This window comes from Symsagittifera roscoffensis, chromosome 8, assembly GCF_963678635.1.
Source record: "Symsagittifera roscoffensis chromosome 8, txSymRosc1.1, whole genome shotgun sequence".
In the NCBI taxonomy this organism is placed as follows: domain Eukaryota; kingdom Metazoa; phylum Xenacoelomorpha; order Acoela; family Convolutidae; genus Symsagittifera; species Symsagittifera roscoffensis.
The window spans coordinates 20,768,570-20,784,721 of NC_087069.1; positions in this window are offsets into that span (position 1 = coordinate 20,768,570).

A 16,152-nucleotide genomic window follows, 5' to 3' on the forward strand; every position below is an offset into this window, starting at 1 on the left:
GGATGGATCAAGAGCCAAATATCAAGGCAAAGGATCAGTGACTTTGTTTTAAGCATATATGCCTGTCACTTCGGGTAAAAATATGATCCCTTGTAACTATAAGCTTTTTAACTAAGAAATTTCTTGAATCGTATGTGTATATAGCGGAGCATCAACTGTATGACCAAGGGGCTTCGGCTACCCACGTTTGTCTTATAACAATGATTCGAAATTGAAATTAAGCTAAAAAAAAATTAAAAATCCAAGCAATTAAGACAAAACTGTTTTTTAGTTTTTTTGGAATCTAAAATCGCCAGAAAGCCCTTTAAACTTTGATTTGAAATTGTAGGCTCAAAATGTTTTTTTTTTATTTTTTCCTATAGTAGTAGTATTCTTGTGGTAGTCTGCAACTTCCCCAAAGCAAATGCCTTAAAAGAGGTCATATATTGGCTCCTCCTCCCCCCACCCCGCATGAGCATCAATTATGGTGTAAAGATTGTATTCACCATGACTGAAATTTAAGGCTCGTTTCTCCCCACCTGCAAATGTTTATAAATAAAAACACTGTTCACATTGTCCGATTGTCATGAAAATTGACTTGCAGACTAATTAGGCCATAAGAAACATATTTGGTTTTCATAATGAACCTTGTAAAACTACTCGTTAGACTATAAAATTGATGCTCGTGTGAGGTGGGGGAAGGAAAAACAGCCAAATTCAACAATTGAAATGATTGAACAAAATTTTTGTTCCGACTTTCGATACGAAAGTAACGGAATACTTTTTACTAGCCGTTTTTGACGGAATTTTTAAAAATCATTCGAAAGGTATTGTTGTCCTGAGCTCAAATTTGAAAAAATATTTTACCTGGGATCATTTTTTGTAAAGTTATGAGGGTTGAAAGATTGCCATTTTGGCCAATTTGGGACAATTAACGCGCGATATATTTCGCGCTATTAACGCGTAAGCGGAGATTTAATCCGTCATAGAAATCGTTCCAAATTGGTTGAAAGAAGCTTATTTACCAAAATTGATTTGTTACAGGGTTGAATTCTATCCTTTTGTACTTTATATGGCGTGTGGGGGGGGATGATTCTCATAAAAATTCAAATTTTAGAAATTTTTTTTTTCATTTTGTTTCATTTCAATGAAACTTTTAATGTAATTACTGCTCCATAAACCTTAAAAGGCAATCGGAACATTCAGGGCTTCGCTCTGATACGAGCAGTCTTGTTTACTTATGTTGATAATAAAAATTTTTAATTATGTTGCTTGAAATTAAATTTGGTGGGTTCAGTCTTTATTTTTGTTTGTTTTTTTGTCTCTGAATCTTACACCGCATTTTCAGATGAAAAATTTTTTTTAAAAAATCTCAATAACCAAATTACACTTCACTTAGATTGCAAATTGAGTACTCAAATTCTGCATCTGGTCAAACAGCTATTTCTCTGCACATAATGGAAAAGCAACCAAACAAATAATCTTATACCAAATTTTGCTTTACACGATTATTCTGAAAAACTAATTTGCAGACTGCGGCTTAGTGAAATTTTCATACGGTTCTGAAGCATTTTACCCCATTTTGTAGTCAAATTAAATCATACCAGAACAATCTGGTACTATTTATGTGAAGAAGGAGGAAACTTAAAGAAAAAAATCATTTGAATTAATCGAATATCACGAAAGTTAATCTGCGATCCTGAGCGATTGCTGATATCTGAGAGATTTTCTACTTGATGTTCTCAAAAACTTTATGCATAAGATGCATTGATTTCGCTTTTAACCCTAATTTTTTTAGTCCCTTGTTTTTTTATTGATATATCAAAGGAAGATTTGCAAAAGTAATATTTTTATTTCACTTATCAATATCAAATATACTCTTGATCTACTTCCCGAGAAGTTTATCTGTCAACAAAAAAGTTAAACAATGACCGAAGCTTTTCATCCGGCTGATAAAGCTCGGCTTTTGTTCGACAATTCTCTCACGACGGTCAACCGGGTTCGAGTCCCCCCATTCGCGGACCTTGAAACATGTAGAACCGAGGGGCTATAGCCCCATATGACCGTTTTTTACTGTTTTTTTTTCTAATTCGGTTCAGCCTTGATTAAGGCTGACCGCCAAAAAGAGAAGTTTGTCTTATGAGCTTTCCAATCCTTCCACTGACATTCCTAGAAAAGTTGCCTACGCGTTTGACATTACCGGTTCTTGTGGCTAACTTGCGCCGAAGTAAATTATAATGGGAGCTGAATATTGTTGAAATTATGCACGAGATTTACGTGAGTTTCCTGGATTTTGGATTATTTTTACTGATTATATCGATATGAGTGGTTTGTACTGCCGAAAAAAAAACGAAAAAAAAAACTTTTTTGTCTAGTCAATGTTTTCTAGTTACAGGGATTTCTAGTTACAGACAGGGCGCACAATTTGGCGCCCCACAAAGGACCGTTACTCTTTTAACGAGGGCAGTCACGAAGTCGGTCAAGCAACACAAGCGACTTGGGACACAAGGGACCCGACTCAGACAGGAGCAGTTGGGACACAAGGAACCCGACCCGGACAGGAGCACTTGGGACACAAGGGCCTCAAGACACAAGGAACACGATTGATATTTTTGTGTGTTCCTTTATCTGGATTTTGCCGTTTTGTACGAAAAGGACGGCTATATAAACACGCATTCAAATCAGTTCACAGCTTGTCATAAACAACTGGAACTGGGACTCAATAACCGAAAATTGGTCACCCGGGTTGACCTCCATAGACCGAAAATGCTAATCATACAATTTCATACACTTAGTCTATGGAAAAACGCTAGTCATACAAACTTCATACATTTTTGCAAAATGAGTTTAATCGAATTTCAAAGGAAAAAAAATGGTATGAAAAAAAATGCTAACCATACAGTTTCCATATATGGAAATTGTATGATAAAGTTTTTTTTTAAAATTTTTTTGTGAAAAAAAAGCTTTGAACAATCAATTCAACTGCTGGCAAAACATTTAAGCATTTTTTGGGTTGCTACGACTGAAAACTTTGACTTTTTTATTTTTGTTTTCTGAAAAAAAACACTAGTCATACAATTTTCATATATGGAAATTGTATGACTAGCATTTTTTTGATGGCGATGACAAAAATTTTTCTAAGTATTTTTGAAATTGCCCCTAAAAATTTATTGTGTTTTTTTTCAACCGAAAATGCATGCAAAATTTAATTTTTTGTGTGTATAACGTAGTCCTGGATATACTAAAATTGGGTTTTTTTTTTCCTTTTCTCTTCATAATTTTTTTCAAAAACGCTTAGAACTCCTCTTTTTTTTGTATGACATGTTTTTGTATGCCTTGATCAATGTCTGGTAATTTAAAAATTCACATTTTAGAAATAACCATCTTTGAAAATTATTGCCAAAATTCAAAAGTTCATTACTTTCGTTATATTATTTGTCTAAGACAGAAGTAACACATATCAGGCTGTTTCCAATGCATTTGTAATGCGAAACGGCCAAACCGTTGGTTACTACGTTTGAGTAATCAAGGTTTATGTCATTTGTGTTCGGTTACGAACAAAACCAAAAAAATTTTAAGAAATTAAAATGTAAAAATCAATATTTTTGGTTTATGGAAAAATGCTAGTCATACAATTTCCATATATGAAAAAATACTAATCATAGACCTTTCATGCATTTTTCTGTACGTATGGAATTGTATGGAAACTGTATGACTAGCATTTTTCCATATATGGAAATTGTATGACTAGTGTTTTTGGTCATCCCGGGCAGCTGCCCTGCTAGCTCAGTCGGTAGAGCGTCATAGGGTCCGAGTGCAACACGAAAGAAGCGGATCGGAGGCCTTAAAACAGGTATCCTGAGTAACAACAAAAGACGTTTTGTGTAAGTTGGAGTAGTGATTGCTGAACAATTTCTCTGCGACTGGCCGAAGGTTTGACAACCCGAAACCGGTGACCGTCCAATCTCCAAAACTGTAAGACTTAACTAGTTTTAAAAACATTCTATTTGTGCTATATATATACGATGTACTGCAAATAATTTTTCCGCAAGCTAGCACCCGGTAATTTTTCTCAATACTCAAATTTTTGGACAGTTCCGTTGAACTGAAATTACTGACAATCGGTAGTTACACAATTTACTGACATTTTTTCTTGATACCAAATTTTTTTTGGATATATGTGAACGGAATATTCATCCGTGAAATCGGATCATAAATCAGAAGTACTAGACTATTTTTTGGAATGATTTTTGACTCGAACATGATCAAAATTTTGTCAAAAAATCTTTAAAACGTCCTCAGAATTCTGCAAAACTGTGCTCTTAGTTGACCCCAAACTTATGTTAGGTGGTCTGGTAACAAAATATCAGGCAATTTAAGTTGATTTTCTTCATCCTCAGGTTTCTTCCGTGTGTGTTGTTGAAGTTAAGTTGACCTACTTAGTTTTCCAACCCCATTGGTACTTTAAGTGTATAGTATTCATTCTTGGAGCTATTTCTTTGGATCACGCGCTTCAAAAAGTTCCGCCTCCGTCCCAGAAGTGCGTCAGAGATACTTGCTTCACAAAGCAAGGTTTAAGCCAGGGACTCTCAGGAAACATAACAGTACCACCTTCATCACTACTTGTCTCACAGAAACTACCTTGTAATTTGGCACGTTGCCATTATTAACTCAATAAAAAGGCACCGCAGCAACAATAACTGCAAGCTGAGTAGTGAGCAACTTGTCAGTTTGTTTTTACGGTATAGGACAATTATGTGTGCGATCGTATACTGTAGACGCAACGGAACTGAGGATATAGAGAAAAATTTAGTTTCAACAGGTATTCTAGTCCTGAACGTTTTCAAAGACTTTATCTCTAAGCGTAAGGCTACGGACCAGGTACTGTTTGAGAAATACAAAAAGCTCTACCAGCCTCCTTTCCTTGAGTTAAAGACTCTCCTCCTTTTAAGGCGTTATAGCGCTAACCTTATCATCCCTAAGACGAGTAAGAAGCGGAACCACTTACCACTCAAAGCTCGAAAAGCTATAAAAAAGGCTTCAGGCAGAAGCTTTGAGATGTCAAACTGTTCAATCTTGTAAGCCAATGTTGATAGACTAATTTCAATTCAATAACGTATCAAAACAGCTTCTCATTTTTAAAATTGTTTTCTATCTAGTGAGCATCCGTAAAATAGTGTCAATTTGCAAAAATATGGACGAAAAATTCCAAATTAAGATACACAAGTTCTTTGAAACCCGTCTAGATCTACTAAATGAGCTGCTTAAAGGTCATTCATTTTTACTTGAGTACATTGAGATAATTGTCGCCGCGCAAAAAATGATAAGGCTGCTTACAAAAAGCTGGAAAAAGCTGTTGACGTAAGTGAGCAATTGTATGAGCAATTATATAACCGCAAAAAACGGAAAACATTGAAAAAAAAATTGCTCAGCAAACCTTTGGCTTAAGAAAGTAACCGCACTGAACGATAATGTGATGCATGAAGCTCAGAGTTACAAGCTGATCCTTGAACCTTCGTCATTCCCAGCACCCGGTATTACAGGGAGCAAGGGATATTTACAAGAAACTAGGTCTGAGACAACCTCACACTCGCAAAAAACAAGAGATTTGGAAGCAAGAGTATGTGAAAACAGGTCTAAGGTCCCTAATAAATCTAAGGAAAGTGAAAAACATGAATCAAATATGTCTGATAACTCTGCTTTCACTTCTCATACGTCGACTGCTCACACTATGTCATCAAGCTAGGAACGGCATGAGTTAGCTTTAGTAAAACGACGCCACGAGGAGCTGTAAAGGCAGTATCAAGTATCTATAAGGCTTAAAGAGCAAAAAAATTGTCTTAAGTTGGAACTGGATCAATTTGCTGAAAGAAATAAAAAGCAACTAATTGAATTGGAAATGAAAGCGTTTGAACTTGATGATAACTCATCTCAGGTTAGCGAGAAGGCAGCGTAAAGTAACTCGACAAGAGTAAGTCACCCCTTTCAAAAGTTGCAACCGATCGAACTAATGCTTGGGTAGACTATGTTAGTTCACAGGGACCTTCTGACAGTGCTAGTGTGCGGCCTTCACTCCTGTAACCAATTTCGTCTGAAACGACGACTTCCGCCAGCCTCGTTGATGTAATTAAAACAGGTAATGGTCATAACCATGGGCACACAGCATTAGGTCACCCCGGAATCAATAGTCATGGACATCGGGCTATGCCTAAATTCGACAGTGCGAGCCTTTTGCCATTGCAGGCTTCTCTTCCACCTGTTTCATTCCCAGTTAACAATAGGCATTCTAGTGCACACGACTTACCACCAGTGTTTGCTGTTCCTGTACATATCATTAGTTGAAACCTAACTAAAATTAGTTTAGCCAACGGGCAACCGGAATCATTACCTGCCCAATGTTGCCGGCACAACCCGGTACTGGTTTTGTTTCTTTGTTGGTGGTGACTTATCATCTTCTGGAGTCAGCCCACCGCCGGTTTTCCTTTCGGCATCTCATTGCCATGTATCTCCTTCAGATGCAACATAGTATTCACTTTGCACCGCACACTGTGTCACCCAGCATCAACAATTACTACACAAGTGATTCAAACTTATGGCGATTGGCAGCTACAATTCAAATCGTCACGCCTGTTTTTTGTTGTAATGCTGGAAACGTAGTTTCCAGTGTGAAAATTGTTGTCCCACCGTGTAACACAGCCTAGTGATGAGACTGCGTTTTTTAATACTCCACCAGTTAGTCCTTAACACGTTCCGCACTTTGTCAAAATACTAATACTGGTTATCAGCCAGTCATTGAACCTTACACACCGTCTTCTGCTAATCCGAACCAAAGTTGGTCATCGGATTTCCCGATCTCTCTCCGCTCGTGAATTGGAGGAATTATTATTGCATAGTCGCAAAGATCATTTTCCTGAGTAGAAACTAGACCAGTTTGACGGCAACCCGTTAAACTGGCACGAATGGTTTGGTCAGTTTAAGTCCACCGTTGATTCCACTAATTTCACCGATGATACGAAACTGACAACGCTTGCGGAATTTAGTCAAAGTGGTGTTATGTACAAAGATGCACTGGCCACCTTGCAGCGGACGTTTGGGCAACCACACGCTTTTGTTGGTGCGCATCTTGACAAGCTGAATACTTTTCCACCACTTAAAATTCCTAATTCGGAAAATGTCATTAGTTTGTCCTCTGCCATATCTGGCGTTGTGGCAGTTTTCAAAGCATTGTCATTCAACGTTGATCTAAAGAGTGTTAACCTGTTAAGCCAAGCGGTTAGTAAATTTCTACCTAACCTCAGGGCAGATTGGTCCATGCATACTATTAGGCACAATTGGCAGCGCCCAACAATCTTAGATTTTAATAACTGGTTGAAAGAAAAGTCCGAGGAGGAGGAGGGACGATTACGTGTAATTAACTCTAAAGCAAAAAAAAAACGAGGAACCAATTGAGCCAAAAGCAACAAAAGTTTTCACTGCCAATACCAAGGTAACTAGTAAAGAACAGGATAATTCTAAGCTTTCGCAGTGCGTTTTGTGTACAGTTTGTCATGCATTGTGGAATTGTGCTGTTTTTAAGGAAAATAGTGCTACTCAGGGAGCAAAACACGTACCTCAATGGCAATCATAGTTTTCGGAGCTGAAAATTTCCCAAAGCCAGAGTGCGATATCATACATAATGTTTTGCTCCATGGAGCCAAAAAATTATTTCCTCAGAAGGAAAATTCGAATAAGGCTGGACCAAACAATTCCAAGGAGAATACAAACACTTCCACCCACGTCGCCGCTGTTAGTGATGTACATGACATTGAATCGCTTAGGGCGTTGAAGATTTCCTTGAATGTCACCAGTTCTTTGCGGTAGTGCATCGGCTCACTCTCGGGTATCTTCGTCAGTCTTTAACAGTCTCGGATTAGTAGGGGGAGCCCGTTTACTTTTCATTTAATGGTTTCAATTCAAAAATCGTTGTTAAGATTCAGAGGGTCAAGTTTACAGATTCCTCCGAGCCGACTAAAAGTGATTACGTGTTGTCTCTGTGCGCATATGGTAAAGACAATATTCGGATTGGTTCCGAAATAACCAATATTGCTGATTTGCCGAAAAAACATCCACAATAAGCACCTATTAAGCCTACTCAATATTCTTATGAGGACATTGAAGTGATTATAGAACAAGACTACTACCACGCCGTTAGACCCATTGAGTTCATCTTGAGAGATGAAAACAACTCACCGTGTTCTGTTCGCCTACCAATAGGTTGGGTCGTAAGTGGTCCGTTGCCGCCGTCCGTTGGTTCTACTTATTTGTGTTTCAAGTGTGTTGTTGAAAGTTCTTCTTTGACGAACAGCTAAAATACTGGTACGAGTTGGAATCTTATGGTGCTTTCGATGCCCGTTCCACCGCGGATAAAACTTTCTTTATCCAACCTTAAATTTGAAACCATTCACAAGAGCGGATGCTACATTGTGCCTATACTTTGGATGTCTACGAAACAATTATTACTTGTCACTCGCTCAATTAAAACACAATTGGAGAAAAGGTTAAGTAAAAACCCTGAATTGCTCGAACAATACGCAGACTCAATTAGAGAGGACAATAGGAAAGGCTATGTCGTTACGGTCGAACCGGATGGTTCACGTTAGCGTTCCGATCGCAAGTGGTATCTTCCGCACCATCTCTTAGTAAATCCGAGCAAGCCGGTTGAGGCGCGCCAAGTCTTATTGGGGCTTCTAAGTTTTTAGGCACATCCTTAAATAAGTCCTTATTGGTGGGTACGGACCAACTTCAAAATTTAACTTTTGTACTTTTGCGACTCCGCAAACATACGTACGCCGTCTCCGCCGATATAGAGGGCATGTTCCTCCAGGTAGGAGTCCTCGCCCACGATCATGTTTCTCTTCCTTTTTGTTGCTGGACAATACCACATCCGATGTGGTAGTTCACCAAAACACTCGCCATATATTCGGCGTACAGGATTCGCCTACATGCGCCAATTTCGCCTTGCAAAAAACAGCAATTAAAAATATGTCTACATACCCTGAGGCCGCATCAATCGTAAGCGACAATTGTCACTTGGACGGTTACTTGGACTCATTCGAGCACGTTACCCATGCTTCTAAAACTAGCCGTGATTTGGTTTCGTTAAATAAGTTTTGGAAGATTTAACTTGACTAAATTTTTAGTATTGATAATCAAATTACTTTAGCAATGAAGCCTGAGGATTGCAAAACTTCGTCTTCACCCATCAATTAAACATGTAACGGTGCGGAACGATCATCACACGTCTAAGGTCTTAAGTAGGATCATGCGAAAAACTTATTGGTGGCTAGCAGATGCGTGGATCGTCCTCATTGATAACGCAACAACTCAACGAACCGTCTTGAGTTTCGTCTCTATGTGTTTGACCCTGTTGGTTTAGTTGCTCCTTGCACAGTTAGAGCCCGTCTTTTGCTAATGATAATTAGAAAATCAGTGGCCAAAGTTGGGACGACGAACTGCCGGAAGACATAAGAAGTAATTTTCTCGAGTGGCACTCCGGTCTCCCTCTATTAGGACCATTGACTATTCCACGCTGTTACTTCACAGAAACTGCGGATCAAATTGAGCTCCACATGTTAAGTGATAGCTCGCAGTACGTTTTCCGTACGGTTGAACTTCTGCGTGCGCGACTCTCGAGTTCGCAAAAACTCAAAAATTATTCATCTTTGGTAAGGCTCGCGATGCGCCTATGAAAGCGCTATCTATACCTAACTAGAGATTCAAGCTGCTCTGCTCGCCACACGACTGAAAGATGATATACTGACAGTCCTTACCGACCGTCAGCTTTAGTCATGTCTGCATGTGGACAGATAGTACTGCAGTTTTGCAGTGGCTAAACTCCAGTGACAAATTACCTGTATTCATCAACAACAGTGTCGACGAAATCCTCGAATCGACCAGTTTCGATATGAGTGGCATCATGTGTTGAGCGGCAATAATCCAGCTGATACCAGTACGCGGGGAATTTCTTCGGAGGCCTTCAAGAATAGCAGCTGGATTTCTGGTCCGAGCCTTATCAGGATTACTGATAGGCCATTTATACCGGAGGAACGTGTGATCAATAAAATTCGTTTGAAGGGTCCTTCTTGTGATGTCGATAATTGCTTGGAGACATCATCTTCCTTCGTCACCGATGGTACATCCATCAAACATCACAAACACGGGATCAATTAGGAAAAGTTCAGTTCCTTTACGAGATATAAAAGAGTTGTCGCCTTTATATTGAGGATGCTGTTTTCACATAAGGATTTTCGAGGTTTGGACTCACGGATCACCGACCCCACTGAGCTTGATATTGCAGAAAACAAACTAAATTATCTTGCTCAGATAGAATTCTTCGCCGCTGAGTTGAAAACACTCACCACTAGGAAACCTTTTAGGAATACTAGTGAAAGTGCCACATAATCTTTATTTATCGGTCCCGCTGGTACCATTCGTTCCACCGGCCGGATTGTTCGCTTAGTGAATACCAAGCTTGATACAAAGCACCCAGTATTACTCGACACCCAAAACACCCTAATTCGCTTGTTGGCCAGCAGCCTCCACCATAAGCATTTTCATCAAAGTTTAGATTACATGCGCTGCGTTTTAAACATGAAATATGCATTAGTCGGTCCATCGAATATCTATGTGTTACATGCCAGGCAAGTACCATCCAGCCAATTATGTTCGATTTACCTGTCAAAAGTCTCGGATATAAGCAACCACCCTTTAATCATACGGGTTTGGATTACTTTGGACCGCTTTACATTGCGGTTCGCAGAAGCACTGGAAAAAGGTGGGGACTTTTTTTCCTTGCCTCAAAACCAGGGCCGATACCTTGACATTGTACCATTTCTGTACACTGGTTCATTGAGCGGTCGTGGTTCACCAATCACGATCTGGTCGGAAAACGCACGAACTTCGATATATTAGGCTTTACGATATATTAGACAGTAGGCGAGTTACTGAAGAGGTGTTAGGAGCAACACTCTGCTTAGTTGAACAGGCTTTGATTTCGAGGCCAAACACTTCCGTTAGTACAGTTTCACGTGAATTAGAAGCATTAACCCCAAACCACTTTTTGCTTGCACAACATGACACAAGCTTTCCTTCGCTTCTACCTGGGGAGCACTTCGACCACAAGAAAATGTATGTGAAAGCGCAGTCGTACGCTGACGCTATTTGGTCTTGTTGGCTTCGAGAATATGTTCCCTCACTGAATAAGCCTGTCAGTTGGCACACTTGTTCTGACTTCACCCTTGAGACAGGCGATCTCGAATGGGTGTTTGAGCCCAATAGTCAGCTCGCTCCGGTTCTTCTTTCGTCAGGGGGGACAATGTTGCGACGCAAATGAAACTAGGGTATAAATGGATATAAAACAAGCACTAATTGACATTCGGTCAAGAGACAAGTCTCCCACGACGCTCGACCGGGTTCGAAACCCCTCTTTCGCAGACCTTAAAACATGCACAACCGAGGGACTACAAAAGCACTAAACAAGAATTGAGATAACTTTGAAAACATTTGATCGCGTGTATCGCGTTTCTCGGTTGGTGTCTCTGTAAAAATTGCTGCGTCCCCACTTTGAACTATTTTGAGGTATCTTTTTTTTGGCTGACGTACCGTAAAATTTTTCTAAAGGCGCTTTCGGAGCCAATATATATTTTAAAACTAAGAGGGAGCGCGCGCCAAAAAATGCAATTTTTCGGTAAAAAATTTGCAAAATGATCCTTAAAACGCTTTTTGGTCTCTTTTTTTCATAATTTTGTGCGGGGCGCTAAGATTTTGGAAAAAAAGGGACTTTTTAGTGCTTTGTGAGGGCTCGGATAAAAAAAGGTCGACAAAATTTCGAACTTTTTATGAAAATACGCACCCCTCGAGAAAATCAAAGATCCGCCCCTAATCTACGTCATTATTTTAGGCTATAGAGATTAAGAATGACACACTAATAGGAAGTAGTGGATGACCGGCTTAGAGTGGTCTTCGATTATCAGCTAAGGCTCCCAAAATTTGCATCAATTGAGCCAGCTCTATACTTCTTCTTTTTGCGACGCGTTTATTGACGCATCGGCGTCAACATAAGTACGCTACATCCACCGAAGGAGCCGCTATAGGTCTCCCGAGTGTCTGATGAATTGAGCCTCGCCAGATCCTCCGAGTCGTTGTCTCATTTCTTCATGCAACACATGGTGGACGGTATCTTCTTGGCCGCAGTCAAGGCACTCTGGGGAGTCGGCTGCATCTATCACAGAGTGATTAATGCCCCATCCTGAACTGGTTGGCGGTGACTTCTTCCCTTTTGTTTCTTCCGTGGTTATCAATCGCCAATTTTCTGGTTATTTCGAGTTCGCCTTAGAAGGCTTTGTCTTTCGCTCTCCTCTTCCTTCTAATCGCTGCCTTTGCGATGTCCAGGCTCACAGCTCTGTTCTGTTGTGGCAGTTTTGCTGTGTCTTTGGCCCGTTTGGCTCTTTGGACCGGTCGGCTCCTTCAATTGTGGTCGTTCCGCAGTGAGAAGGGACCAAAAAAAACGTGGTGTTGTTGGTCTTATTAGGGTTTTCCAGATGTTAATGCCGAAGTCTGGGTCTTGGTTTTCCTGTTCTATGGCAAGTTTCTCCATTGATGACTTGGAGTCGGTCATAATCGTCAGCTTGTTGCCGTGTTCTTCATCCAGTGCGCTGACGTACTCAAGGGCCATGCAGATGGCTTCCATTTCTGCTTGGTAAGACGAGCAGTAAAGTCGTGCCGGAATCCTCAGTATGGTGCTCCAGACTCGCATCGTGACGACGGCTGCGCCTCCTCCATCTGTGGTGCCTCCTGTGGTCAACCCGTCTGTCCAGACCTCGATGTCGAACAGCTCTTCTTCTTTGATCTTGTCCAGTCGGTCGTTTGTTGCTTTTCTTCTTTCGTCTTCTGCTTTGCTCTTTAGCTTCTTCTCAGCGAAGTCGAATATGGAGTGGATGTTGTTTTTGGATGTGTTCCAGGGGGTAATGCGGTGTTGCTTCGGTTCTCGTGCTAACACGTCCAGTTTTCTGACGCTGTCAAACTCCTTTGCTATTCTCCTCCAACTGCCGCGGCATTGTCTGTACGCGTCGTGGTGGACTCCTCGTCGCCTCTGCGCCAGGACTTGTGATTACTGCTCTTCAGACGGGGTATCGTCAAACTGTTGGAATTGCCCAAGGTGGGGTTGTCCTGGGGCAGCCGCAGCATACGTTCGCGGAGGCAGGAAGCTCGTTACTGGCTGACGTGTCTCATCGGCGGAAGGTCAGTGCAGGCGAGCATAGCCGGGACTCTCGTGACTCCGAGGCAGCCAGTGATGACCCTGGTATACTTGTTCTGCTGGGTTTCAACGGCTCACTGTGTCGAGGGCTGGGCCTTGCTAAGCCGGACTCCTGAGGTGTAGTAGGCGACGGCTCTGGTGGTGGCGATGTAAGTGCAGCGGAGGTTGTTCTGGGAGGAAAACGGGGTTCGCTTCGTACTTCAGCTATTGTTCGCCGAGTCTGAGGTCCACTTGTTTCTTCTTGATGCTCTCCGTCGGGTCGATCGTGAAGGTGGTATAGCAGCATTTGTCCTTGCTAAGGCTGACTTTCCACTTGGCGCACCAGTGCTCAATACCGTCAGAGCAGGTTCAATTCTGGCGGCGGCGAGGTCGAGGGACCTGTCGGTTCCGAAGGCAGCAGTATCGTCCGCGAAGAGGCTAAGTTTGGCGTCGGGGCGGCCTCCTGGCCGAGAATCCTGAGGTCGTTGCACTGAAAGTCAGAGGATCAGCCTGGGGGAGGCCTTCTCTGAACACGGAGGGTGTTCTTCCAGTTCACGCGCGCTCTCCATTGGTTCAGGAACCCTTTTAACCATCGTATCACGGGGACAACGAGGTCTGCCAGCTTCTTCTCCAGGGCGTTCTTCCACACTCTGTCGCAGGCGGCCGGGTAGTCGAGGAGCACCAGTACAGATTTTCTGGGGGCCTGCTCTTCAAGGCCGTCAAAGATGTCTTGAGTAATCCGGGCGAGCTGTTCCTCAGTGATGCGGCCTTTCCTGAAGCCTGCCTGGCACGGAGCAAGTTTGTTGCCAGCTTCAAGGAGGTGGATGAGCCTCGAGGATACCAGTCTTTCCATGAGCTTCGCAAGACAGCTCGTGAGGGCGAATCAGGGGTAGCTGTTGGGCGAGTCCTCGGCTTTCCTTTTCCTTTACAGATTGGGATGATGGTCGCCACGCGTCAGGCGGACGGCGTTTCTCCTTCTTGTCAGGACCTGTTGAAGAGGGCTAGGAAAGCATTGAGCGCCGGGTCGGGTAGATGTTTCAGCATTTCGTTGCTCACGCCATCGGGGCATGGGATTTTGCCTTTCTTCAGGTTCTTGATGGCCAGTTTGATCTGCCGTAGCGTGAATACGCTGCAGGATCCTTCCTTGTTGCAGTTGCAGTCACTCTTCAGGGTTTTCGCAGCTTCTCTGTTGAGCGGTTTGTCGTCGCTGTTCCTGTCAACTCTGGAGGTCCCTGCGTACAACTAGCATACGAGGTCTGCCTTCTGTTTGTCGGTCACCGCGTATTTGGGTCTGGTCCCGTTCTCGTCTGTTCTGGTGGGGGCGACGGGATCACGGACGGAGGGACTCTCTCCTCGGAAGTACTTGAGAATCTGAAAGAGGTCGATGTCGAAGTTATTCTTCCGGCACTTGTCATTCCAGTAGTTCTTCTTCTCCAACTCTATGACCCATCTCTTGTCTTTCCTTGCATGTTGGAGTTCGTCCACGTCTTCCTTGTTGCCGGTTCTGTCCACTTTTCTTCTAGCCCTGTTGCATCTCCGGTTTGCTTCGTCACAATCGCTCGTCCAGAACGGCTTCCGGGGTTTGTTGTTGCCGCCTTTTGCTTCTTGGCAGCTTCAATGATGATGTTGGTCAACGAGTGGTTGTGTTGTTCCAGGGACCCGCATTGGGCGTCCCCCACCTCCGTCACCTTTCTCTTGAACCCGCTCCAGTCAGCTTTTTTATAGCTCCATTTCAGTGGTTTCCGTTTCCGGGAGGTGGTCCAACCCAAGTTCATCGGTGGTGGTCCAGATCGCTCTGATGTTCTCCACGACGTCTTCAGAAGCGATGGTGAAGTCAGGGCTCAAAAGTCCACCTGTCGCTGGGTTGGATCGCGTGTGTCTCCTGGTGTCGTTGGCCGTTTGAAGGTTTTTTCCATAATGCTGTCTTCGATCTTGTTGCCTCTTTCGTCAGCATCTTGGAACTGGTCCCAGTCTCCGTGTTCGTTCAGGTCGCCAGCGATGATGCAACTGCGACCGGTGGGTAGACTGCTCAGCTCTAGTGTTCATGGGAGGTATGTTCTTTTGCTGATGGTGGTTTCCTTCTTGCCTCGGAGGGTGATCGTAACTGCATCGGTCCATTTGCTGGTTCCAGTTTCGATTTTGCTGTAGCCAACGTCTTCTCGGACAAAGGTGAGGACACCTCCTCTTCCTTTGCTGTCGTAGAGGGTCCCGTCTTTCCTGGCCGCGATGACATAGCCCGATGAAGGCTTGTATTCTTGTTTCTTCTTGAGGTGGGTTTCTTGGAGGAGGACCATTTGGGGCTTGTTTGCATGGACCCAGTGGGCAAGCTTAGTGTGCCTGGCTCTCATCTCAGCCCGTTGCAGTTCACTTGGAGAAACCGCTTCTCTGAGTAGCCGTGGTCTTTGTTCTTCCTTTTTTCAGGGGGTCAGCTTTCGGGGGTTTGACCAGGCCGGCTGGGTCGGAGGAGGTTTTGCGGTATGCGCTGCCGTCTCTACGCACTTTGCGCAGTAGAAGTCTCTGTTCCACTATGCTGACTTCTTCAGGCCGCTACGCTTCAGGTGGATCCAGCCGCAGTCCCAGTTGTGGCAATACACAAACTGTTGTCGTCTGTACGGCTTGGTGCATCTTCCACAGTTGGGCTCCGGGTTTGGCTCAATGGTGGTCATAATTAGCATGATCACAACGAGTTGGCGGGACAGAGTAGCCGGCTTGCTGATCTGTCCCCTTCCCAAAAACCCGGCAGGTCCTGGAAAATCCCTCGGCGGATGGGTGTCGTTGCGGAGATATTCTGTCGCGGGCTTTTCTTCCAGGTTCTGATGGCCCGACTTATACGGAATGTCCTTTGCTCCCCCCAGCTCCATACTCGAGATGATCCTCAAAAACCGCTCATGATTTGAGCA